The sequence below is a fragment of the Equus quagga genome, chromosome 4 (genome assembly GCF_021613505.1).
Source record: "Equus quagga isolate Etosha38 chromosome 4, UCLA_HA_Equagga_1.0, whole genome shotgun sequence".
Classification (NCBI taxonomy): domain Eukaryota; kingdom Metazoa; phylum Chordata; class Mammalia; order Perissodactyla; family Equidae; genus Equus; species Equus quagga.
Genome location: NC_060270.1, coordinates 107680846 through 107705996, shown reverse-complemented (window position 1 = coordinate 107705996; position 25151 = coordinate 107680846). Strand labels below are relative to the sequence as shown.

General features: G+C 35.6%; 1 protein-coding gene across 3 annotated transcripts in view; it reads right to left on the bottom strand.

Moving 5' to 3' along the window:
* B3GALT1 (beta-1,3-galactosyltransferase 1) overlaps positions 1–25151 on the bottom strand; it is a 485002-nt gene that overhangs the window by 294041 nt on the left and 165810 nt on the right. The gene's annotated exons all lie outside the window — the stretch shown is intronic.

The window sequence follows — 25151 nt, the reverse complement described above, 5'->3', positions numbered from 1 at the left end:
GATTCTAAGTTATTTCCAATGGTGTGGAGATAAAGGAGAAATGAGCTGAGTCCACGCTGCATCTAAGTGTTCAATTAAATCATGATATCTAGCCTCATATAAAATGATGATGCTATTGGCCAGGTGACAAGCTACATGCTCTAAATTATTTTAAATTTTTGTATCTGTCTTTTTTTACCCAAGGAGGAAAGCCTGCTTTGCTACGAGCCCTTTACAACTCATATCTTGGTCCTCCTTTCATAAGAATTCCATTGGGAACCAAAATTATGGCCTCTGAATAGCTTTCTTCCACATAAGATTAATTACCCTATATAGGAATCAAACCTGCAATTTTAATCTCATTAGCACCATATATTAACCAACTTAGCTGACTTTAGTCTACTTATTCAAAATCCAGCAAATGGAAAATTATTTTCTCAAGCTTAATATAAATTCACACTACTCATTTTATTCTTTCCAGCAAAAGGCTTACAACAATGAAAGATATTGAACTTACTAGACCCTTTCACATGCAGTTTGGAGTCTTACAAGAAATAAATGTAAAAATTGATTTAAAGAATAACTGAATAAAAAAGAAAAATCTTGGGATATTAGGGTAAAATGTGAGAGAGGTAAAACAAATAAACACTAGATATTGAATATTTGCTCTGTCTAGGGAACAGAAAGCAAATTATTGGTAAGAATTCAGCATTCTGTAGGTAATATAAACATCAATTTAGGAACTGTTTTTGCAATATTTTATCTCTGAAAGATGGGTGTCTGTTATATTCAGATGAAAATCTAGAGCAAAATCTCATGATTTGCAGTCGATCAGTCAACTTCTGACTTTCCATTTGTTAGGATTTCCCAGGTGTGCCAACTTGCTACAATGAATGCACTTGAAAGAAAATAGTTAACGCTGAGCTTTTCTCTTCTTACAGCCTTAACCTTTCTCCTTGCCCCAGGAACTTATCTTTTCCCAGAAAGTCACTTATGATCAAAGTTCTATTGATGGAATCACATTGCATCCTCTGACCAGGAAACCCTATGGCAAGGATAGTTCACAGATACTCGGATCAAATGAAATTATATTGGTATAATAAAATAGTTTCTACAGACTTGAGCGCCACACAATCAGAGGTATGGTTCATAAAGTTAGAGATAACAATTTTTTCCTAGGATCGTTTGGGACCAAGCAGTAGACTAACATTTGGAAACATCTGCTTTGCTTATGTAAATCCAGCATTGCGGTGTCTGTGGAATTATTCACAAAATCCTGTCAAGGAATGTAAGAGTAGACAATGATGGTAAATGGAACAAGCTTATGTCCACTACAAGACTAATTTAAAGTTTCATTTTTAGTTATCTGGTGACTGTTCAATCTTTAGAGAAATATCTAGTTCACCTTAATTAAATTAGATATTGTAATTCACGGGTTGTTTCTGGACCATTGCTCTTCTCACTATATTGGAAATCAATGAAAAAGCAAGAGGCTTACTTGTGAAATAGGAAACAAAAAGAGCATATAAAATTTCAGGAAAGCAATTTTTGATTATCTGGGCAGTATACTACTAATTGGCTAGAATTGGTTAACAGTAGAAATTACTTCAGCATAATATTTGCTATATTTTTAACTCTTTCAGACTGAAAACTATTTTGCTTTGAGAAGATTTTCTTATAACTCCTAGAAACAAATAATGTCGCCATTAGAAAACTACAAAAGCTTGCTTTGTGCATGACCTAGGCTTCCTGCTACTAATCTGTCAGCCTTAAAGAGAAAGGCAGCTTCTGTATATGAAGTTCTTTTATTCTTTCTAAATGCACAGAAAAAAAACCATCAGTAATAACATCCCACTGTAGGAAGTGATAACTTCCTTTATATTACAGAAAGAAGAAAATCCTTTCGAGGAGAATCTGCCTCCATTTCCAAAATCAATTCCTCAAATATTTATAAAGCACCCAATATATGCTGGTGTCTGTTCTATTAGAGATACAGAGATTTTAAAAATCCAAAACAACCAATTTCTGTCTTTAAAGTATTTACAATCTTGTAGTATAGATAATCAAGAAGATTAAATTTTATCTTTTAAAATAAATATTTAGATGGCATCTGGAACAGGGAGGTAACTCCATGGGGAGTGGTCACAGGATTGAAAAATCAGGCAAATCTTGAGGAGCAAGTCACGTTATAGAGATAGACAAAGAGTGCTCAGTGGGTGTGTCAGATCACCGTGGCTGCAGTGTAATGTGTGTTTGTACAAGGGCTTGATAGGGCCGTGACAGGAAACATTTTAGAAAGTAACAACAACAGCAACAACAAAATAACAATAGCTGAAGTTATATAGTTTCTATTTCACACCAGGCACTGTTCTAAGCATTTTACATATATTAACTCATTCACTCTTTTCAACAACACCTTGTCAATAACAGTACTATTATTTCCAACATTTTACAAATGAGGAAATAGAGGTCCATAGAGATTGAATGATTTGCCAAAGGTGACTCTGCTAACTAATTACTGAAGTGTAATTTAAGCTCCCTTTGACACTTTGGTCGGAGTTCAAGATTAGAGGGGAAGCATGGCCTTATATATCACAGTAAAGTTTGAAATTAATTCCGAGGGTCATATGGCACCACTAAAAAATTTTAAGCAAAAAAAAGAAAGAATTCAGATTTATACTTGAGAGAACTCTCTCAGAAGTGTTGAGGATGGCTTGGAAGGAAGCAAGACACTGGCAGGGCAATTATTAAAGGCATTCTTGCATCAGTCCAAATAAGAAATAATAAGGGCCTGATGGCAGATGACAAACGTCCCTTGGCAGAAAAAAAAATTCCGTTTAATTTTTCAGCATATTGAACAGAATCTTCTAGCTATGTATAGTATCGCAGCAGTTAAATAGGGGTGTCTAGAAAGGACATAGTGGGGCAAAAGACAAAACCATAAGTGGGAAAATATGATTAAAATTAAGAGTAAATAGGACCCGGCCCTGTGGCTGAGTGGTTGGGCTTGTGGTGGCCGGGGGTTTTGCCAGTTTGGATCCTGGGCACGGACTTAGCACTGCTCATCAAGCCATGCAGAGGCAGCATCCCACATAGCAGAACTCGAAGGCCCTACAACTAGAATATACAACTATGTGCTGGAGGGCTTTGGGGAGAAGAAAAAGAAAAAAAAAAAAAGAGAAGATTGCCAATAGATGTTAGCTCAGGTGCCAATCTTAAAAAAAAACACAAAATTAATGGCAAATAGAAGATAAAGTCCATTCTGCCAAATCTTTGCTTCAGAATAGGTCTTGTGACAATATGTTTATACCTAGCTAGGCCTGGAAAATTTATATAGTTTGTCTTGTGACCAAATAAAGTTGGTTTTTAAAAGTCGCTTGTTTGACTAGAATATTCTTCAACTATATAACATAAAATTTACTTTATAATAAAAATATCTTGATTGCCCAGTAAGGACAAGGAGATTCACTATATAAATATGTTGTGAATTTTAAGTCCTGACATCATGCATTGTAGAATAAAATTTTTAGATGAACTTGCTTTATGATGAGGTTAACTACCCTAGGAAAATAAAGTAACTGAAGGTAGTAAGATCAAAAACAAAGACAACACAAATATTCCATCCTAATAAACAGTAATGGAGGTAGCTTTACGCTCAGCATAAAGGCAGAGCAATGAATAGCTGTGCATCATCCTTGAGACAGTAATCTGTTCACAGAGGTACTTTTCAGCATTTCGATTTATGCTTCACTATAATTTTATGGTTTCTCAGCTGATGCTTAATCAGTAAGGCTATGTTAATTAACACACATCACTAAGAATTGTTTTGTAAACTCCAACATAAATATGAGTACAATTTGAAGTGAACATCTTCTCTATCTCAAGTTTGTTTCTTGAAGGATGCTTGATTGACCTTAAACGTCCTGAATGAAATAATAACATTTGAAGTAGATACGTACATCAAATCTAGATATACCTAGCTGAAATCTACATATCCCCTTACCTCCAGAGGAAAATCTCATGAATCTCTGGGTTTTCCAAGCTCAATATTAGGTTAGTTCAAGCTGAAGATATCAATTATTTTTGTGTCCTCAGTACTATTTTGATTATTAAATACAATATCATTCAAAGCAATAACTTGTAAATTGAATGTGTGAGTGACAATATTAAAAATAGTCAAATTAGTTACTAAATTATCAACATATTCGTGCCCATTTATTTTTTTCTAAGCTTTCTGTGTATTTTTAACTTAAAAATACAAATCACAATGATGATAATGACAGCAAAATGATGATTATTAAAAAATTATAGCAGTTTACATTTATTAACCAGGTACTATGCGACCAGGCCACTCATTTTATATTTCCCCTTTCCTTCACAACTGTGTGAAGTAGGTGTGCTGATTATTCCCATGTTATGGATGAAAAGACTGTGGCTTGGAGAGTTTCAGCAATTCACTTATACTTCCACAGATAGGAGCCAGGATTTAGCTGCTTGAGAAAAAGGCTACATTAATATTCATTATTCTATATAGTTTACATCATTTGACTACAACAAAAAAATAATACTAGACTAAACTTTAGTGCATAAAATAATAGGTACCCTGCTTGCCAGTTCTTGTTAAGTCTCAATCGCAAATTCACCCCTTTGTCCTCGGCTCTGCGATGCTGGGACTGGGGCTCTGTGAACTTTATTTCTCCTTTGTCTCATGGCTTCCAATTAGAGTCTTTCAATAGGGACATTGAAGAAAGATTGGAGGGCAGAAAGAAGAGAGAAAGGACAATCCTTCTTCCTGTGTCTGCAGGGGAGGATTGCTCGTTGACAGACATCCAACGTTCAAAAAGAAATATTTTTAAAACTGCCATGATTTTACTCATTTGTTCTAAACATTTATGTTTTTCTTTTACAAAATGGGATGACTGATATCCTCTGTAAAATATGTTTAAAATGTCTTTAAAAAGTAGCTAATAAAATATGTACCAATTTTGAAAATTTTCTCAAAGTTTAGAATAAACCATGTATAACAGGAAAGAAGAAGGTGTATTAGTTTATAGCAGCAGTAGAAATAAGACTGAAGCAAAGACTGTACATTTGTAAGCTAACAATGACTTTTTATTCATTTTTATAAAAAAATTACCTTTTATGATAAACATTTTCAGTATGCACAAAAATAGAAAAGAATAGTGTGATGCTAACTTTGGCTCATCTATTCCACTTCTATTTTATTTACTTTTTTTAAAGTTTTCTTATTCCAGAAATTATATAATTTCACTTGAAATCCTTCAATATGTATCTCTAAAAGATAATCATTTTAAAAAACTATAGTACCTTTAATATACATAATAAAATTAATCATAATTTCTTAATGTCTTCTAATAGCCAGTTGATGTTCAAGTTTCTACATTGTCTCAAGATGTCTTCGGCTGTTGATTTGCTCAAATTAAATCCCATATGTAGTCTACACTTGCATTTGTAGCTGTTCCTCCTTGCCTTTCCTTCTCTTTGTATTTGGGGGTAGAAAGTACAATTTGAAATAGAAGCTGTGATAGCAAAATTTTAATATTTCAACATTAAATATGATGAAGAAACCAGCTCATTTATCTTGCAATATTTCTATTTTATAAATAGCTGATTACTTTTTCATGTGTCATTTAACTTGTTCCTGACTCTCCTAAATTTTCTGTTAACTGGTAGTTAGATCTAGAGATTTAAGAGGTTTCACTTAACTTTTCTGGGTTTTGGCAAGAGTACTTCATAGATGGTGCTGTGAATTCTTCCAAATATTTAAGGAAGAAATAACAGCAATTGTACTCAATCTTTTCCCACTGAATATGAATATATTTAAAAATTAAAATATAAGTACATATATTTTAATAAATAACATATATATAATATAAATTAGCATTTATATTATAAATATACATATACATATTATATAAATTTATATAACAAATGTAAACCAAAGTGGCTTTATTCCAGGAATGCATTGTTGGTTTAATATTTGAAAATTATGTAATATATTTTATCACATTGACAGAATAAAGAAGAAAAATATGATTATTACAACAAATACATGAGAATTTGATAAAATTCAAAATTCATTCATGATAATTCACAAAACACTAGGAATATAAGGAATACTCTATAATCAACAAAAATTTCTACAATAATATCTATAGCAAACATCATATTTAATGGTGAAATATTGAAATCTTTTCACCTAATATGGGGAATGAGAAAAGGATGCTTGCTGTCACAGCTTCTATTTCAAATTGTACTTTTAATTCAAAGTGTATCATCAGTCTGACGACTTGCCCTCTATCCTGCTTTGCTCTCTTCATAGTACCTATCATTTCCCAATAGATCTTACCTTTATTTCTCTGTCTACTTTCAGACTGTGAGCTCCGTGAGGAAAGGGACATCTTCTTTTATGTTTACTGCTGTACTCCCCATGCTGGACCATGGTGGGTGCTCAATAATAAATGCATTTTGAGTGAGTGAAGGTACTAAGATCAAAAATGCTCTTTTTACCAAAATTCAAGTCCACCTGATTAGTTGTCCTTATGTTTTTCACTGTTCCCTTCTTGTCAGATGACTTTTTTTCTGAATATGTAATTTATGTAGAAAATCTGGGAGATACAGAAAAGTAGCAAAAGGAAAACATACCATTCAGTGATAATTGTTTGCTAACATTTGGAAGAATTTCCTGACTAAAAAAAATTAGGTGAAAAACTATATTTTTGGTCTATTTAAAGTCATATAGATTCCTATCTATTTTACTTTTTTCATTTTCCATGTGTCCATTATTTTTAATGCATGAAACCATCATTCATCACTTGTGGTTTTCAATGTCTTCTTTTCTTTTTTTTTTTAAGATTGGCACCTGAGCTAACATCTGTTGCCAATCTCTTTTTTTTCCTTCTTCTCCCCAAAGCCCCCCAGTACATAGCTGTATATTCTAGTTGTAGGTCCCTCTGGTTCTGCTATGTGGGATACCGCCTCAGCACGGCCTGATGAGCGGTGCCATGTCTGCCCCCAGGATCCGAACTGGTGAAACCCCGGGCCCCTGAAGTGGAGCATGTGAACTCAACCACTCAGCCATGGGGTTGGCCCCCTCAATATCTTCTTTTTAAAATAACTCTACAATAAACATCCCTCTGCACTTCTATGATTATCCCACAGGCTAAAGTACTTATCTGAAAGTTCTGAAAGAAATGGTATGCTTATTTTTAAGGCTCTTAATTAATATTTTACCCTTCCCTTTTTTATAGATTATAATGTTGTTATTTTAATTTTTACTTTTCTATCTATTTTCATTCTTCTGGTGATCACATATTATCTCATGGCTTTAAATACTGTCTATAAGCTAGTGATTCCCAAATTGTATCTACATTCCAGATTTTTCTCTGAATTCCAGATTCATATAGCTAGCTGACTCATTGACATTTCTACATGAATGCCTACTTCACATCTTAGAATGTGCAAAATTGAGCTCTTCAGTTTTACTCCACAGGGACTGCTCTTCTCTCTTCCCCATCACAGTAAATGACAACTCCATCCTTCTTTCTTTTGATGTGAAAACCCCTGGAAATCATCTTTGACTCTCTAGGAAGGCAAGAGGTAGCATCAGGCTTGCAATCTGTTTGCCCCTTTAACCAATCTGGGAAAGAAAGAGATGGCCCAGTTGACCTTTGTAAACACACCAATGACAATCATAGCAAATATACAAATAGTATTTACTAGTAGCAGAGTCCTCACTTATGGAATGATTTTAGTAGGATGCATCTGGCCTGTCTAGGATTGTTTATGTTGAGAAAACTATCACAACAACAGAACAAAACATCTTGGAATTTATGAGTTTCCACGCTCTGTAAGGCATGGCTTCATGAAAAAGATTACATTACGTAATTAAAGAGATATAAAATGAAGATGCTGCACAACTGAAGTGACTCCTGTGCAAGCAATACATCCCATACATTATTTAAACCTCTCACGTTAAATATGAACCAGAGCATGTCCCCATGCATGAAAAGGACATTTTATGGAGAGCTGCACTGATGGTTCCACACCTTTCCACAGGAAGAATGCTTGGCTTGTGTTTAGCTACTGTCTGTATCCATGAATTATGAGTAAACTTGATACGGGGTAAGGTCTACAATTTATCTTGAGACTGCTTTGACAATCTGACACTAATTTTATCTCATTCTCCACATCGGATAGTCAGTACCTCCTACTGGGTCCACCTTAAAAATGTATCTGCTATTCTCTTAATTCTCTCCACTTCCCAGCAGACCATCCATCATCTGTCTCCTGGACTATTTTAGTAGTTTTCTAAGTGGCATCCTTACTTCTGCTCTCAAACTCTTTCATTCCATTCTCTACACAGCAGAGTCATAATCCTTAAAAAATGTAAATGGATCACGTCAATCCTTTGCTCTAAACTTCCCAAATGCTTCCCATCTCTCTCAGAGTAAAAGCCAAGTTCCTTTCAAAGAACTACAAAGGCCTATGTGATTTCCAATCTCTTGCACCTTCACTTTTCTGACCTCATTTTCTATTGCTCTTCCCCAAACTCACTGCTCCAGCTGCACTGGATTTACTGTTCATTGACCATAGCAGGTATTCTCTCATGTCAAGGTCTTTGCACTTGCTAATGCTCTTAGCTGGATTTCTGCATGGCTTGCTTAATGTCTCATTTTCTTCAGGACTTTAATTAAATGTCTCCTTCTCAGAAAGGTCTTCTCTGGCTACCTTAATAAAACTGCAATTGTACCTTCAACATTTCCTATCCACCTTCCCTGCTTCGTATTTTTCCTTAGCAATCATCACTCTTTAATATACCATATATTTCCTTATACATCATATTTATTATCTGTCTCTCCCACTACAATGTAAACTTCTTGAAAGCAGGTTTTTGTTATTTGTTGTTTGCTATATCATTTAATGTTATTTTCAGATTCCAGAGAAGCGGTTGATACATAGAAGGTGCTCAATATACTTGGATCTAACGTACATTCTTATGAAGGGAGAAGGGGTTGATGAGTTCTGGGTAGCTCTCCATCAGACTTGAATACATGGTCAAACTCCAAGCTGACTGAACATCTCATGACCAAATATGCTGGCTTTATAGATGACTACTTCCACGCTCTTCCATAGGGAGTGATGAGATTCTGCTCCATTTCCCTTCTCCTAGGAATCTCTGATCACATTTCTTGAACCTGACATTGAAGCATTTGTGAGTATTAACAATATCAAAAAGAGGAGCTTTGAAGATGTTTTTCAGATTCTTATAGGCTTGATATAAGCCTACTGTTTTCAGAAAACTTTCACTGGCTACCTCACACTTAAGAAAATTATTCCTTTCCTTTGTTTCTCTTCTTGTATTTCTATTTTAAAAATTTAAATATTATTTATTTTTCAATAGTTAATACATTCACATGGTCCAAAATTTAGAAAATACAAAGTGTATTCAGTGAAAAGTTTCCTTCTCACTTCTTCATTTTAATCATCTCCTCTCTCCTCCAGAGTCAGTGGCATAATCATCTCATTGTATCGTCTTCCTGATACATCCTTTGCTCATGCATGTAGATCCACCCATATTCTTTTTTATTTATATTTATACAGATGGTAGCATATTTTTCACACTGATCTGCACCTTGCTTTGTTCACTTCATGTATATTGGAGATTTCTCTATATCAGTATATAGAGAATTACATATTCATTCTTTTTTATGGCTGTATATAGTATGCTGCATAGATGTATCATAATTTAATTAATCGGCCAGCTATCAATGGAAATTGAAGGAAGATACTCCTTTCTGATGAGCCATTTTATTTCTGTTGTTTCTTTATCACTAGTTTAAGAGAAAAGAGGCATCTTTATGTAGGAAATAGTCTTATAACCTGCCTTGCCATGAAAACCAATCACAATGAAAACAGAAAAAAGCAATACCTTAAATTTGAGATGATTTATTTTGAGATCCTGAAAACTAGCTAGTGCTTCTTTTCATGGTTGACATATAATTGCATACAATATCCAATTGTGAACTACTTATAACTAATACGAGAATATGGATTCTAGGCTAGAATTGTATCCATTCCAATTCAATGTTCTGCACAGTCTCAGGAAATGATTACAACTAAATAAATAAGGCCAGCTAAATAATAGTAGACATTCAATCTGTGGGCTTGGCACAGAATTAAGAAGCTTCATTATGATTCAAGTTTGGCTTCTAAATTCTGAGAGTATTTTAACTTCCTCATGATTGGTAGCAATTAACCTGTTATAGAATTGAACCCACTGCATATTAATTCAGGGAGCCAGAAAATTCTGGGTGATGATACAGCAGTTCCTCTGCTTGGTGATTATTCTTAAGAGTTTGCTCTTTTTCGTCAACCAAAAACATGCATTTATTAAACACTGAATATGGGAAAAGCACCCTGACTTTAAAGATTTAAAGATAAACTAGAAAGATGGATTTGAAACATAAAATGTATATCTAGAATATAGAACAAAATATAGATCTGTTACGTAAATGGAACCTAAGCACAAAATAAAGATGGATTTGAAATATAAAAACGATACCTAGAATATAGGACAATATAGATCTGTTATGTAAATGGAACCTATGCATAAAAGAAAGATAACAAAGTGCACTTGAAATTTTAACACAAGGAAAGTAATGACAATTTCATAAGTGTTACCAAGCAGATGGGCAGCCAGGAATATGGAACAGTATTCGAGAGCTTATGTGATTTCTAAAATTCAAATTCAGATAAAAAAGCACTCTAGAGTAAGGTGGTCAGTGACGTTATTATGAAGACAATAAATTTTTGAAGAAGAGAAACTGGGTAAGCATTTAAGATGGGGTGAACTTCTTAGAAGCAAGATAACTTAAGGTACATTAGGAGGAAAGTAAATGAACTATTTTGGCTGAAGCACAGAATTTGTGTCAGGAAGTAGTGGATGATGATGCTAGAAATGGAGGTTGGAGATCACATTGACTGTTGAGAGTTTTTAGCACCAAGCTACTATATTTTGACATTATCACATAAAATGCATCAGCTATTGGAAGCTTTAAAGAGTCTAACATAATAAAAACTTAACAATAAGCTTTTTCACTTTTTGCAAGTGTTCAGGATCCTGCAGTAGCCTGGGTGATAGTAAAGTGAAGGGAAGCGTTGAGGCAGCCAGATACTCTACAGATCTCGATTTGAAGTATAGGGATCCCCTGGATTTTTCACAAATAATCACACGTGAACACCCGTCAGGTCTATTCACTGCTTGTAAACACTTTCTTAAGAGTTGAGTCAATTCATGAGATTGGATAGGAAGAGAGATTATGAAGAGAAATTTAAGAAGTTTTAGTGGGCAGTATGTCAATAACCTTAACTCTAAAAGTATCATGAAACAATCTGTATGTTATAAAGTACTTATTAAAACCTATAATATTATATTTGTGGCCCTATAGTTTTGTCCAGGAAACGTCCTAATGAATACACCCTTGGAACATTCTGTTGCTTTTCCTGGGATGTTCCCCTTACCTTCACCTTTCTCCCGGAGATTCCTGACCCCTCTTACTATGTTAAGGCATTCTGTTATATGTTCTCTCACCCTGTTCTTTGCTTTATAATTATTTCTTATAATTGTATCTATGCAAAGATAGGTGAAATGTTGCATTTAGTCTATCTTCACTATGAAAATATAAGCCTTCACCACCTTGTTCACCGCCTAACACAAAGGAGACTTTTAGTAAATGTTCCTTGAATGAATGAATGAAGCACTCGTGGTCCTTTGTCTTTTCCTTCTATTGTAACAGAGAAAAATGGCATGTAGAGGTGATGCAAGACAAGTTTATTTCACTAGGATGCTTAAAACTTCAAAGGAATTAATACTTGAAGATTTTAGAGCGGAAATGAGACTCTAGAGCCTTACCATAAATGTTACACATAATTTATTCACGTACTTGTCTCAAACTCAACACTACTTTGAAGGCTAAATGCCAATAAATAAGCAGGCACTTCAAGGTAAAGTCCAAGATATTTAATTACTGCAAAAGCAGCCCAGTGGTGGCTCAACCTCATTGATATTCTTTTTGCTGCTACAGATGAGTGAATAAATATTTCTGAGAGCTGTCTTTACGGGCAAAAAGGTTTCCAAACTTGGAAGAGATCTAATTGATTTCATATTTACATTACAACTAAGAGGCAATTATAAACTGTTGCATAACATTTAAAACATTGGTTTTGTTTTGTAACTAAAACGTATTGGTGTTTTTCATTTTGGTTGATTGCTCTTTGAAGTTTGAACTTGAAGTTAAAATCAGAAAAAACTTTAAAACATATTTAAAAGTGTAAGTGTAAAAACCTGAAAGGTTGAGATTTGAAAACTAGATATAGTTATTGCATATCTTATATATTAGTATGACGAAAACATTACAATCTTATTACAATTATAAAGTGATAGTAATATAAATATTTTTGAATTTTGAGTTAATAAACTTTTTCTATTTGCTTTTATTTACCATTTAACAGATACATTGTCAAAAGGGAAAAACAAATTAGTTCAAAAAATCCACTTTAAGGAGTTGTCTTTTTTTTTTAAGATTGGAACCTGAGCTAACATCTGTTGCCAATCTTCATTTTTTTTTTCTTTTCTCCCAAAGCCCCCCAGTACATAGTTGTATATTCTAGCTGGAGGTCCTTCTGGTTGTGCTACGTGGGACACCACCTCAGCATGGCTTCATGAGCAGTGCTAAGTCTGTGCCCAGGATCCGAACTGTCAAAACCCTGGGCCGATCAAACAGAACGTGCAAACTTCACCACTCAGCCATGGGGCTGGCCCTGAGTTTTTCAGTTTTGTAAATTCAAGGCTCATTTTCGTTTGCTTCCACTACACAATATCTTATAAAGTTAGTTAAAAGGGCAATAATTTTATGGTTGCTGCACTTTAATTCATTAAAATAGCATGAAGTTGTTTACCTCAGTGGTTCCTTACATGTCAATTTTCAAAGGGTATCTTATTATTCTAGTTTAGGAATTTAGCAGCAAACCAATGAAATAATCTAATTATTCAATTGATAGTTAATAGTTTCACCATCTTAGATTGTATGACAGACCTATCAGTAAATGATTGTGGTTCAAACAATCAACTATTATTAAAGAGCCTATAAATATCTCATTGGGATCAATATCTTCCTATAAATCATTCTTCAAAAGAGTTTTCTACCTTCACCCCAGGAATATGGTAGAATCAGCAAGTGAATTAAAAATTCCAATAACATTAGCCAAGAGATGGTCAGCTTATCCATCTTTAGATTTATGTAATAGCAATGTGTTCAAGAATGACTGATGCTCACAAAAAATGTAGCTATGGGAAAACACTCTTATCTTTATAACAAGCACAATATGGGCATTTTTTTTCCCGCCTAAGTGAAGTTCTGCCTGGGGTCCTAGTGTGGCACAGAGTTTCTTAGTTGCTTGCAGTTCTTATAAGTGACAGATATAGCCAGATCATCCAGATATGGTCAAATCGAGAGAGGACCCCAGACTCATAAAACAAATATATAGGGAAGAAAATTTTCTCCGAAGATCATATCAATGGCACCCCATGGGGTTTTTTCCTGATTAGTTATCATTTAAAGTGGTAAAATAAAACTGGGCGTTTAGAAGCCATATTTTAGAAGTGCCACACTGAAGAAGGTCAACTTGTAATTTTCTGGTCATTATTTAACTAGCATTTTAACAATTTTGAAAGAATTATTCTTGCCTCTTATTCTCTACCACTGATGGTTTGGTAAATAAACCCATCATGTTCTCAATCTGCTAAATTAAGATCGACAGAGGCTGAGAATGCCTTTGCAAAACTGCATCTCCTATCCTGAGAGTTCTTATAGGCTTTTAGCAGGAACTATTAAATTGTTTCTGTGAGGCTATTGTGACATTAAGGAGATGTTTTTCTCAGAAAAATTCAGATGCAGGAAGGTGAAATGATGTTTCCAAAGCAACAAAGGCCATCGCTAGTGTCAAATCGTAAACTTGAAAGATAATCAAAAATCTCCCTCTGCTTGGAACTTGAAGTCTTCCTTCTGAGCTTGTTCTCAGTGTCCGTCTCTTGGACTGTTTCTCTCTCTCCCTCTCTCTCTCTGTCACACACACACATAGACTCCTTAACCCCTATCCCTCATCCCCAAGATTTTACTTAAACTACTGAAATACCAGAACAATCAATTTAATTTAATTATAGGATTTCCAGGTTCCAGCCCAGCCACACATTCTTACTTGGTTTGCTTATTTCTTTCATCTAAATTGTTCATTTGCTGCTCTTTGCTGGGGAAGGGAAAACATAATTTCCTTCATTCTTTAATGTAGAACTTTGAGATACTTTGATAAAATGTTATTTTCTTTCTTATTCTGTTTCTATAAAGCATATGTCTTAGGCATTTTTGGATATTGAAGATTTAGAAAAACCTGCATACTTCTGTGCTTATAAAAATAAAAAATTCTGTTATTTATGCAATTACAATGACTAATTCAAATAAAAAGTTTTAGAAAAGCTTTTATTTCTAAGTAACTACTTCTAGTGTTGCAGATTTCCAGTCAAATATAGCAATTCAACTCTCTTCCTCTTAACAAAATATGTCAATTTTTTCTTTAGCAAAGGCTTCTTTTTACTGCTAAATCCTTGAGTTCCATAATGCCAAATATACTAGATTACTATCTTACTACTCTAACTGATGCTTTCCCCTTCCAAAAAATGAAACCAATAGCACTACCTTTTAAAAAACCATTTCTTGGAGCTGGCCCTGTGGCCTAGTGGTTAAGACTGGCATGCTCCACTTTGGCAGCACCTTGGGTTCAGTTCCCAGGTACAGACCTACACCACTCATTAGCAGATGTGTTGTGGTGGTGACTCACATACAAAGTAGAAGAAGATTGGCAACAGATGTTAGCTCAGGGTGAATCTTCCTCAGGAAAAAAAAAATTCTGAGACAATGTCTTCAAGGAAAAAGTGGCGATTTTTATCACAGAATATAAAGTCTAGATTTTATTTTAAAATTTTTCTCATTTGAAATATAATGATGAAGTATCAAATAGTAACTAGTAAAAGCACACACAATTAATACAGTTAGAATTTTTCCTTTGTTAACAAATTTAACCAGATTAATTGTGGAGTTGAGAAAGAAAAAGGCAGGTAAATGAAAAGCAACAAAAATATCATCACGTTACTATTATGGGAACTACCATTTCCTTTAATATAAAACGGATGCCAAAAATAAATATAAAGTAGTCCCCCATTATCCATGGTTTTATTTTCCATAGTTTCACCTACCCGTGGTCAACCATAGTACAAAAATATTAAATGGAAAATTCCAGAAATAAACAATTCATGTTTTACACTGCACATTGTTCTGAGTAGCGTGATGAAATCTTGTGCAGTCCTGCTTCATCCTGCCTATGTCCATGTATCATCCCTATGTCCAGCATATCCTCACTGTGTACACTACCCACCCATTAGTGACTTAGTAGCCGTCTCGGTTATCAGATTGACCATACAGCTATTGCAGTGTTTGTGTTCAAGTAACCTTTATTTTACTTAATAATGGCCCCAAAGCACAAGAGTAGCAATGCTGGCAATTCAGATATGCCAAAGAGAAGTGGTAAAGTGCTTCCTTAAAGTGAAAAGGTGAAAGTTCTTCACTTAATAAGTAAAGGAAAAAAACTGTGTGCTGAGGTTGCTAAGATCTATGGTGACTTTTATTACAGTATACTGTTATAATTATTCTATTTTATTATTAGTTATTGTTGTTAATCTCTTACTGTGCCTAATTTCAAAATTAAAGTTTATCATAGGTGTGTACGTATAGAAAAAAACATAGTATATATAGGGTTTGGTACTATCTGTGGCTTCAGGCATCCACTGGGGGTCTTGGAACATATCTCCCATGGATAAGGGGGGACTACTGTAAAAGTGTAACCACCAAGTCAGAAAACCACCCATAAATTCCCCAGGTCTTACAAACAAACTGAGCAGGTTGTTTTGTAATTATTTTAAATGGAGACACAACCTTCCTTTCCTGTTTAAGATGTGAATACACTTGGGAGAAGTATCATAGTGATTTAAATTCATGTGAAGTTAAAAGAGGGACAATGAATCCTTTCCTGGGGGCAAGTTTTAATAGGGGCAGGATGATGGGAATCTGGAAGGAAGAGGAAAAAAGAGAATAAGGGGCAAAGTCTTGGCCTTAAATGTGAATCTGATCTCCTTCAGAAAGTTCCTCACAACGGGTCCTGAAATTCCAAATAACTTCCGCCATCTATCACATCAACTTTAACACACTCTCCCAATTGGTTTCTCAGAGGAACAAGCCCATCGCTTTTCTTATATTAAGATTTTTTCCGTTCTTTAAATGTCCAATCTCCCACTGCTTTCAAAGCACTTTTTCTAGCAGGCTCGCTACATAACATAAAAAGATATTTCAAAAAATGAATTCTAGGTCATAGCAGAGAGAGCAGACACCACAGCTGACTGTACCAATTTTATAAATTCTTGACTTCTCTATACCTTTTTATTAACATTCTGACAGAAGTATATTGAGTTATTACTTATTGCTATGTTTTAATTCTTACAAACTTGTTAAAAATATCCAGTAGGGGAGCAATTGAAGAGACTATCAAATATTGGCAGGCTCCACTCTTAATGCTATGATAACCATGTATTTCTGCTAACTTTTTGAAACCAGAACATCAACGTGTCCTAACAAAAAAATGCTCGAGGCATTAATAAAATACAAGCTTTGGTGATGACCTGAAAAAAACCACTCTTCAGGCCCGAGGCTTTCTGCAAATTGAGCAGTACTGCAACATCACCCCACCAACGCATGTGGGGACCTCAGTTCTTCAACATGTCAATTCTACGCCTTGTTATGAAATCAGAGCAGACGAGGAGAGCAAAGGGGATGAGAAATCGCGTGCATACTACTTCAGTTTGAAGCCCAACACATTTAATTTTCGTCTTTCAAACTTGTCAACACTTTTTAGCAAAGACAGATTTCAAAATGTTACTAAAATATCTTTAATGCATAGTGGAAAACTAATAGACTCCTTGTCTAGGAGACTACTAATTCCTAACAGTACAGATTTTTCATTGTGTCTGTATAGGGAACATGACCAGTTGGGTACTTAGTAATCCCATGCTCTCAGTCAACTGAAACTGTTCTCTCTAGGGTCGTCACTGGCTTTTGTGACCCCACTGCCTCTTCTCTCAACCCCACTGGTTTTGTGTTTCTGCTATCTTTATTCTCCTTAATTGTTTTGCTGCATTTGGCACCTGGGAGCCTCTTTTTCTTAGCCAAACCCTCTTTCTACAGCTTTAAGGACAGACAGGATCCTGGTTTTTCTCTGACTTCTCCAATCTCCTTCACTTTCTCTAACTGACTTTAACCATGGCATGGCCCAAGTCTGACTCTTTAATTCACTCTTCTTTCCATCTATTTTGTCCTTTAGAAATTTAATCCCATCTGGCCTGAAGCAGAACTGCAGAGGAAGACTCTTTCCAGTAGCAAAATCCTCCATTTCAGTAGTTGGTGATTTGTATAATCCAGCATTTTGGCTTGAGATAGATTTTAAATTCAAAATGTGGCTGTTCTTGGAATACTCTAAGCACACTCCCACTTTAGGGTCTTTGCGCTTCCTTTTCCTGATCCCTGGAATGCTCTTCCTTCAGGTTACTGACTCCCTCTTACACATTCCTCAAATCTTTGCTCCTTCTCAATGAGCACTTCCCCTCCACCACCCCCCGCCTGGACCATCCTATGTAATACTGCAAACTGCTGCCCTTTTTCTCCTTGATTTGCTTTACTCTTGTAGGGGAGGAAGACTTTTCCTCTACCTAATGTGTGTTCGTCTGGCCAGAGAATGAATTAAATTCACATGAGACAGAATAGCAAATTAAGAGAAAATTAAGCGAAGCTTTATAACATGTATACATGGGAGAGGTCAGGCAAGCTGAGCAACTGGCCAAAATGGCCGAAACCACCACTTAAATATCTAAAGACAAAGGAGGATGTTGGGGGTGGAAGGGGAGTCTATCATGGGTGATTACCACACAAGTACAGTAAACAAAATGCAGATTTAAGTCCTTGCCTTTGGCATTGATTAAGAGTTTCTAGAGACAAGGTCATCTGCCCTTCTTCCTTGTACAGAGGGAGATATCTTTATAGATGGAGAGTTCCTTTACAATGTAAATGTCTCTTACAAAGGGTAAGTAAATTCTACTTTTCAGTTGCTTTCCCATCTGCAAAGTAACTAGCCTCAAATAATCATCATGCCAAAGAGCCATATCTTGGGGTGGCCAATTCCAGTCCCCACACTCTGTTCAAACTTGCATTTTTCTACAACATATTCAACTTCCAACATGTTATACAAATTATTTATTTTATTTACTAGCTATTGCTCCTTATGTTTTTTTTTCCCTTGATAGAATATATGCTCTAGTTTGTTCACTCACGTCCCACTGGCCTAGAACAGTGACTGGTACTTAGCAGGTGATTAATCAATATTACTGTAATTAAGCTAAAAAACTTCCCTTTATTATCCACTACCTTCTTTTTCTTTTGACTGCCAACAGCCAAGTCCAGGTTTCCTCTCATGATAATTAGCTAATTACCATGCTAATCTCATTTCCTGTTCCCCCTCTCTTTAATCCATCTCCTTCACTGTTGGCTGATTTTCTCCAAAACCTACATTTATCTTCTCATCATCCTTCTCAGAGACTTTCACTATAAGGCCAAGTCAAAATTCCTTATTCTGGGGCTTGAGGCCGAGCTCAGTATGACTACCAATCACATCCAACCTCATCTACACCCACTCCTCAATTAACTCTAGTCAAGCTAGCATTGGCTTTTTTCATTTAAGAAATATTTGTTGACCTCCTATTCCTAGGTCATATGTGGCATAAAACTAATTTACTGACAGTTTAGGCAACATGATCTAGAGGAATGCAGGTTTAAATAACAGCATTTATATTAAAGAAGAAATTGAGCCCAGAGAAGAAAGACACTTGGCTGACTTATTCAGTTACCTGTGGTCCCCATCACTGAAATGCCTCTCCCCTCCACCTTTCAAGTTCTTGGAAAGCAAACCAAACCTATTTGTAAAGGTTCAAGTTCAACTTATTCCGTGATTGAGTCTCTGCCTTTCAAAAGTGTTAATTCCTTTTAATAAACATAAATAATAAATGTTTCGTCCTCCCACAAATATTCAAATGTGCCTTTCCTTAGTTTCCTTCCCTTCATCTTAAAAAACACTGATTTATAGAATACACATGCCTTTCCATCCAAAAATGCCAAGAAGCCTCTTCTCCCAGAAGGCATCTTTTGCCCAAAGCCAGCATCACACTTGGGAAGAAAAGGCTGAGAAGGGACCTGGGCCTCTAGGGAAGGAATGTAGGGCTTACACTTCGGACTGGTGAGAAAACTGGCATCCCTTAATTGTACCACTCTTTCACTGCCATCTCTAAGTGTCTCAAGGTCTCATTTTCTCACCACTTCTTGTCTTAACATGACGTTGTTAAGACGATATGAAGCTTTGGGTTTCTGCAGCATTACCCTACCTCTGCCACTAATGCTTAAAATGTTCTTCTTCTAGAAGGCCTTCACAAATAATCCTCTTCATGCTACTCTTCCCTTCCTCTGAACTTCAACTTTATTTACTATGTTATATACATTAAACACTCTAGAATTTCACATTATTTTGTCGTATCTTTTTATTTTGTCACATGTTGATCATTGCAGAAATTCTTAGAGACGTAAATTTTTTTCCCCACAGCAATGGCTGCAAACCCTTGGTAATCAATAAAGCTACCAGTAGAGCATTTGAAAAATTCAGATTTGAGGGACCCTATACTCAGACCTGCACGAATTGGATCACTTATCTAGTTTCTATGGAATCCATATTTTCAAAAAGCCCCCAAATGATTCTGATCATCAGCCAGATGTGGGTATTATTGCTTTAGATAATTTACCTGGGGCTCAATAGTAGAGTAATCTCAAAACATCTTTTGACTTAAAAATTATTTACTTTTAACTATTAAAAATTCATGACCAAAGCTTGTGATTCTGGATATTATTGATTCATCTCATCTAGGTTTCAGATTCTAGTATTTGATTTTGTAAGTACCATATAATACAGCCAAGCACCACATAACAACATTTTGGTCAATGACGGACTGCATATACGACGGTGGTCCTATAAGATTAGCACCATATAGCCTAGGTGTGTGGTAGGCTACACCATCTGGGTTTGTGTAAGTAGTGTAGGGGAGGAAGAAATTTTCCTCTATCCTTCTAGGTTCTTCTGGCTTGTCTAAGAATTAAATTGACATGAGACAGACTAACAGGAGAAAAATAAACAAAAGTTTAATAACATGTATACATGGGAGAAACACAGGAAAACTGAGTAAATCACCAAAATGGCCAAAGCCATTTCATCTTAAATACCATCTTAAATACCATCCTCAGCTAAATACAAGAGGAGATTTTGGGAGTGGGGAGAGTCATGGACTCAAAGGGAAGGAAAGCAATTCACAGGTAGGTGAAAGGGAGCAAATGTTTGGAAAACAAGTGTTTGGCAACATAGAAACAGAAGAACACAGAAGGGAGCCCAACAAACAGGCTTTTTTAGGATCCTCCCTGTCTACTACCTAGTTCATGCCATGCTAAGGAGATCGCTCACTTCCTGAGACAGGTTTTTTTTTTTTTATCTGAATTCTTTTAGGCAGTTAAGGGGGAGGTAACAAGACAAACTTCCTGAGTCTATTGTTTCTTAAAAGTAATCAACCCAAAATAATCCTTATGTTAAAGAGACACACTTTTGGATGGCAAATTTTGTTCCCCTTCAGTACATTCTATGATGTTCACACAATGAAATCGCCTAATGACGCATTTCTAAGAACATATCCCCATTGTTAAGTGATGCATGAATTTTAGAAATTTATTTCTAAAATTTTAGAATTCAAAATATCTGAAATTTCATCACATGTACATACATATTTTATGTGGAAACAGCCTATCAAACATATAGTTGTGGATTCTCACTTTTCTTGTGATGTAACATCACGTTAGACACTTTCTAAATGTCATCATTCTTCAAAACAGTGAAAATAATAGTCTTTTGGGATGATTAACTTAATCATTTCTCCACTTTTGGAATTTTTGGATATTTATCATTTCCCTGTAATTGTAAATATCATAATTGATACCTATGAAATAAACATTTCATTGAATATTAATATGATTTATTATATTTTTTCTTTTTAGAAGATATTCTCTTTACAAAATATGCATTTCATTCTTTTTTTAAACTTTGTAATCTTGGACACAATTTTTGTGCTGATTTCTCCAATTAGCTTGTTTTTTCATTTTCAGACTCTTAAGGCAGTCCTCCATCAACCACTCCACTGTAAGGGGCCATGAAGTTACTCAATCTTGTTAGCACATTCTCTTGGCTCCTATATTTGGGCCTGATCTCCCTCTCACCCAGTTCTCAGGGGTACTTTCTAACATCAACCACACTGTAGGGAGAATTGTAAATGGTACAGATCAATGTTTTTTAAAGTGCAGCCTACAGGTCACTTGTAATAGAATAATCTAGGTGCTTGTTAAAAGTGAACAATCATGGACACTTCCAATTACTCAGACATCTAGGTGTGGGGTCTAAGAGAATGAAAATTAAACAAAGACTCAAGGTAATTTTTATGCACATTGCTGTTTGAAAAACCAGTCTTCCATATACCATGATAGCAATGAATTAGGAACCTAGATTTAAGGTACATCCAATGCCAACACACCTCTTACCATTCTACTTCTCTATAAAAATCTGTATACGTATACGTATTTAATGTGACTACTAATACAACACAATTCCTTTTCCTCTCTCTCTCAACTCCCCTCCACTACAATGCATGTTTTTTAGAAAGTTGAGAACATGTCTATTTTATCTGGGTCAGCCTCTGAATTCTCTTCTTGACCAGGCCTTGACCTTGGGTTCTCTCTGGCCTGCCTAATTTAGTGTTAACAAGGAATCCTGCTGAGTCAATTTATCAAAAATTCTCTTCCCTTGACATCTGATCACATTCCCCATTCCCACCCTCCATATCTTATCACCTGGTCTGCCTTCGGCAAGAATCTTGTTTAGTCAGTCTAGCAAGGATCCCCTAGTCTCTCAGTAATTTTCCATGCACTGATCCCCACTCAGCTCCTTGGCTGTAAATCTCCACTCATCCTTGTTGTATTTGGAGGTGAGCCCAATCTCTCTTCCCTACTGGAAAACTCCATTTCACTAGTCCCTCTTGAATAAAGTCTTCATTTCTGCCTTTAACAACTGCCATGAAAATCTTTTCTTTAACACGGACATTATGCTATATTTTGAAGATAGAAAGATAAAAGGAGCAGTCCTTATCCTGAAGAATAACTCTCTAGTATGAAAGTTTATCTTATCAGAAACATTTACAAAATAATACAATCAAATCCAAAGCAGAAACATAGACCAAGCATACAGAAAAATTACTATAACTTGAAAGGATTGTGAAGAATCTCTTCCTATGACTATATCTGCATGGCTGAATTTAACTGAATACAAAAATTAGAAATGCCTAATTTGATGTGGCTTATATATAACACTGTTGTTCATGCTGAAAGCTAGCTTTAAATAACACCAAGCATGGCCTGTTTTAATATCAGAATCTATAAAACATGCATATTTCATTTTTTTGAAACAAACAAAAGTATCTTTGATATACTCTGCATGTTTTCACTTTAATGGTGTATTATTAGAAAAGCCTTTGCCTATTATAACCTCTTCCTATAATAGAGAATAATAGGTATACACAGACATACATACATACACACTTATGTACACACACACACTTATCTCATAAACTTGCCTTACCACAGTGGATGTTGCCAGGGGAAAGCTCAGATTCTTCTTCTTCCTCTTCTTTTTGTTTTGCTGAGGAAGATTTGCCCTGAGCTAACATCCACTGCCAATATTCCTTTCTCTGTATGTGAGTGCCGCCACAGCATGACCACTGAAAGACAAGTGGTGTAGGTCCACACTCAGGAACCAAATCTGTGTTGCCGAAGCAGAGTGCACCGAATGCAACTACTAGGCCACCACAGCTGGCCCTCAGATTCTTAATCAATGTCATTACCAAGTAAATACTAAAGAAATTTCTAGTGGCTACGTTCTAGAGTATTTCTAGAGTCTTCTGGGCAGTAACAACCTCTTTTGTAATTAATTTTATTAAAAACCTAAGATTGGGGCTAGCCCAGTGGTGCAGTGGTTAAGTTGGCACGTTCTGCTTTGGCAGCCTGGGGTTCACTGGTTCAGATCCGAGTGTGGACCTACACTCTGCTTGGTAAGCTATGCTGTGGCAGGCGTCCCACATATAAAGTAGACAAAGATGGGCACAGATGTGAGCTCAGGCCAGTCTTCCTTAGCAAAAAGAGGAGGATTGGCAGCAGATGTTAGCTCAGGGCTAACCTTCCTCAAAAAAAAAAAAAAAAAACCCTAAGATAATGAGAAAACCTGTTGGAATGCTAAAATCCAAAACACTGACAACAGCAAATGCTGGAGAGGCTATGGAGCAACAGGAGCGCTCACTCATTACTGGTGGAAATGCAAAAGTGGTACAGCCACTTCAAAATACAATTTGGCAGTTTCTTATAAAACTAAACATATTCTTACCACATGATCTAGTAATTACATTCCTTGGAATATACCAAAATGAGTTCAGGACTATGTTCCACAACAGTATGCAGAGAACTGTTTTCATAACTATCACACTTGGAAGCAACCATGATGTCCTTCAATAGGCAAATGAATAAACAAACTGTGGTACATCTGTACAATGGAATATTATTTAGCAATAAAAAGAAATGAGCTGTCCAGGCACAAAAAGATATGGAGGAAGTTTAAAAGCATATTGCTAAGTGAAAGAAGCCAATCTGAAAAGACTATATACTATACAATTTCAATTATATGACATTCTTGAAAATGCAAAACTCTGGAGGCAGTAAAAAGATCAGAGGTTACCAGGGTTTCAGCGAGAGAGCGAAGGGCAAACAAAGAGGAGCACATGGGATTTCCATGGCAGTGAAACTATTCTGCACGACACAGTAAGGATGGAAATATGTCATTATACATTTTTCAAAACTCATAGAATGTACAATACAAAGAGTGAACCTTTATATAATGGACTTTAGTTAATAAAAATGTATCAATATTAGTTCATCAATTACAACAAACACGTGACACTAATACAAGATGTTAATAATGGGGGAAATTGTGTGCATTTGAGGGAGGGAAGTATGTAGGAACTTGCAGCTTGCAATTAATTTTTCAGTTATTCTAAAATTCTCTAAAGAATGTCTGTTGATGAAAAACAAAACAAAAGAAAAACCTAAGACACAGAGGTTATAAATCAAACCAAATCAAAACAAAAGAAAAAAATCCTGGCAAGCTAAAACTGCTTCTAGAATTGTGGCCAAAGGGTATTTTATGCTAGTCTTTCATGGTGATGCTGCTGGGCAGCTCAGCTGTTATCTCGCCTTCTTGGGTGGTCACTGTGGTGGTACCTGAAACAAATTTGGAATAAGGCACAGAGGAAACACTAGAGAGTATTCAGGTCCCATTAGCCTGAAACCTATGATTTTGTAATATGAAGTCTGAGTTTTAGGTAGGCCTCGAATCTGTGAAAATTTCAATCATTTTTTGCATAATTACTAAGATAATAACAAAAACAGGACTTACCTAGACTAGACCAAATATTGAGGTAAGGCCTAAACTATACAATTACCCCAGACCATGGGGACTCCTGGTGACCTTTGTGGCAGATTTTGTCTTATGGAAACTTCCCCAGAGCCCAAGGACAACAAGGAGTCCTGCCAGAACTGAGATGCCTCCGTGAATCCTCTAGCAGAGGGCTTCTTTGTCACTGTGCTAATGGATGGGAAGGAGGAAAACAGTCTAAGTTCAAGTTTCTTGATATAAAATCAGGGACACTGTTCAATCTTGAGGTAAAATCAACTTCACATGAAAATTTAAGACCCAAAGTATCATTTTTTTTTTTTTCCCTAAGAAAAGCTCCTCTAAACCCAGACTCCAATCACGGA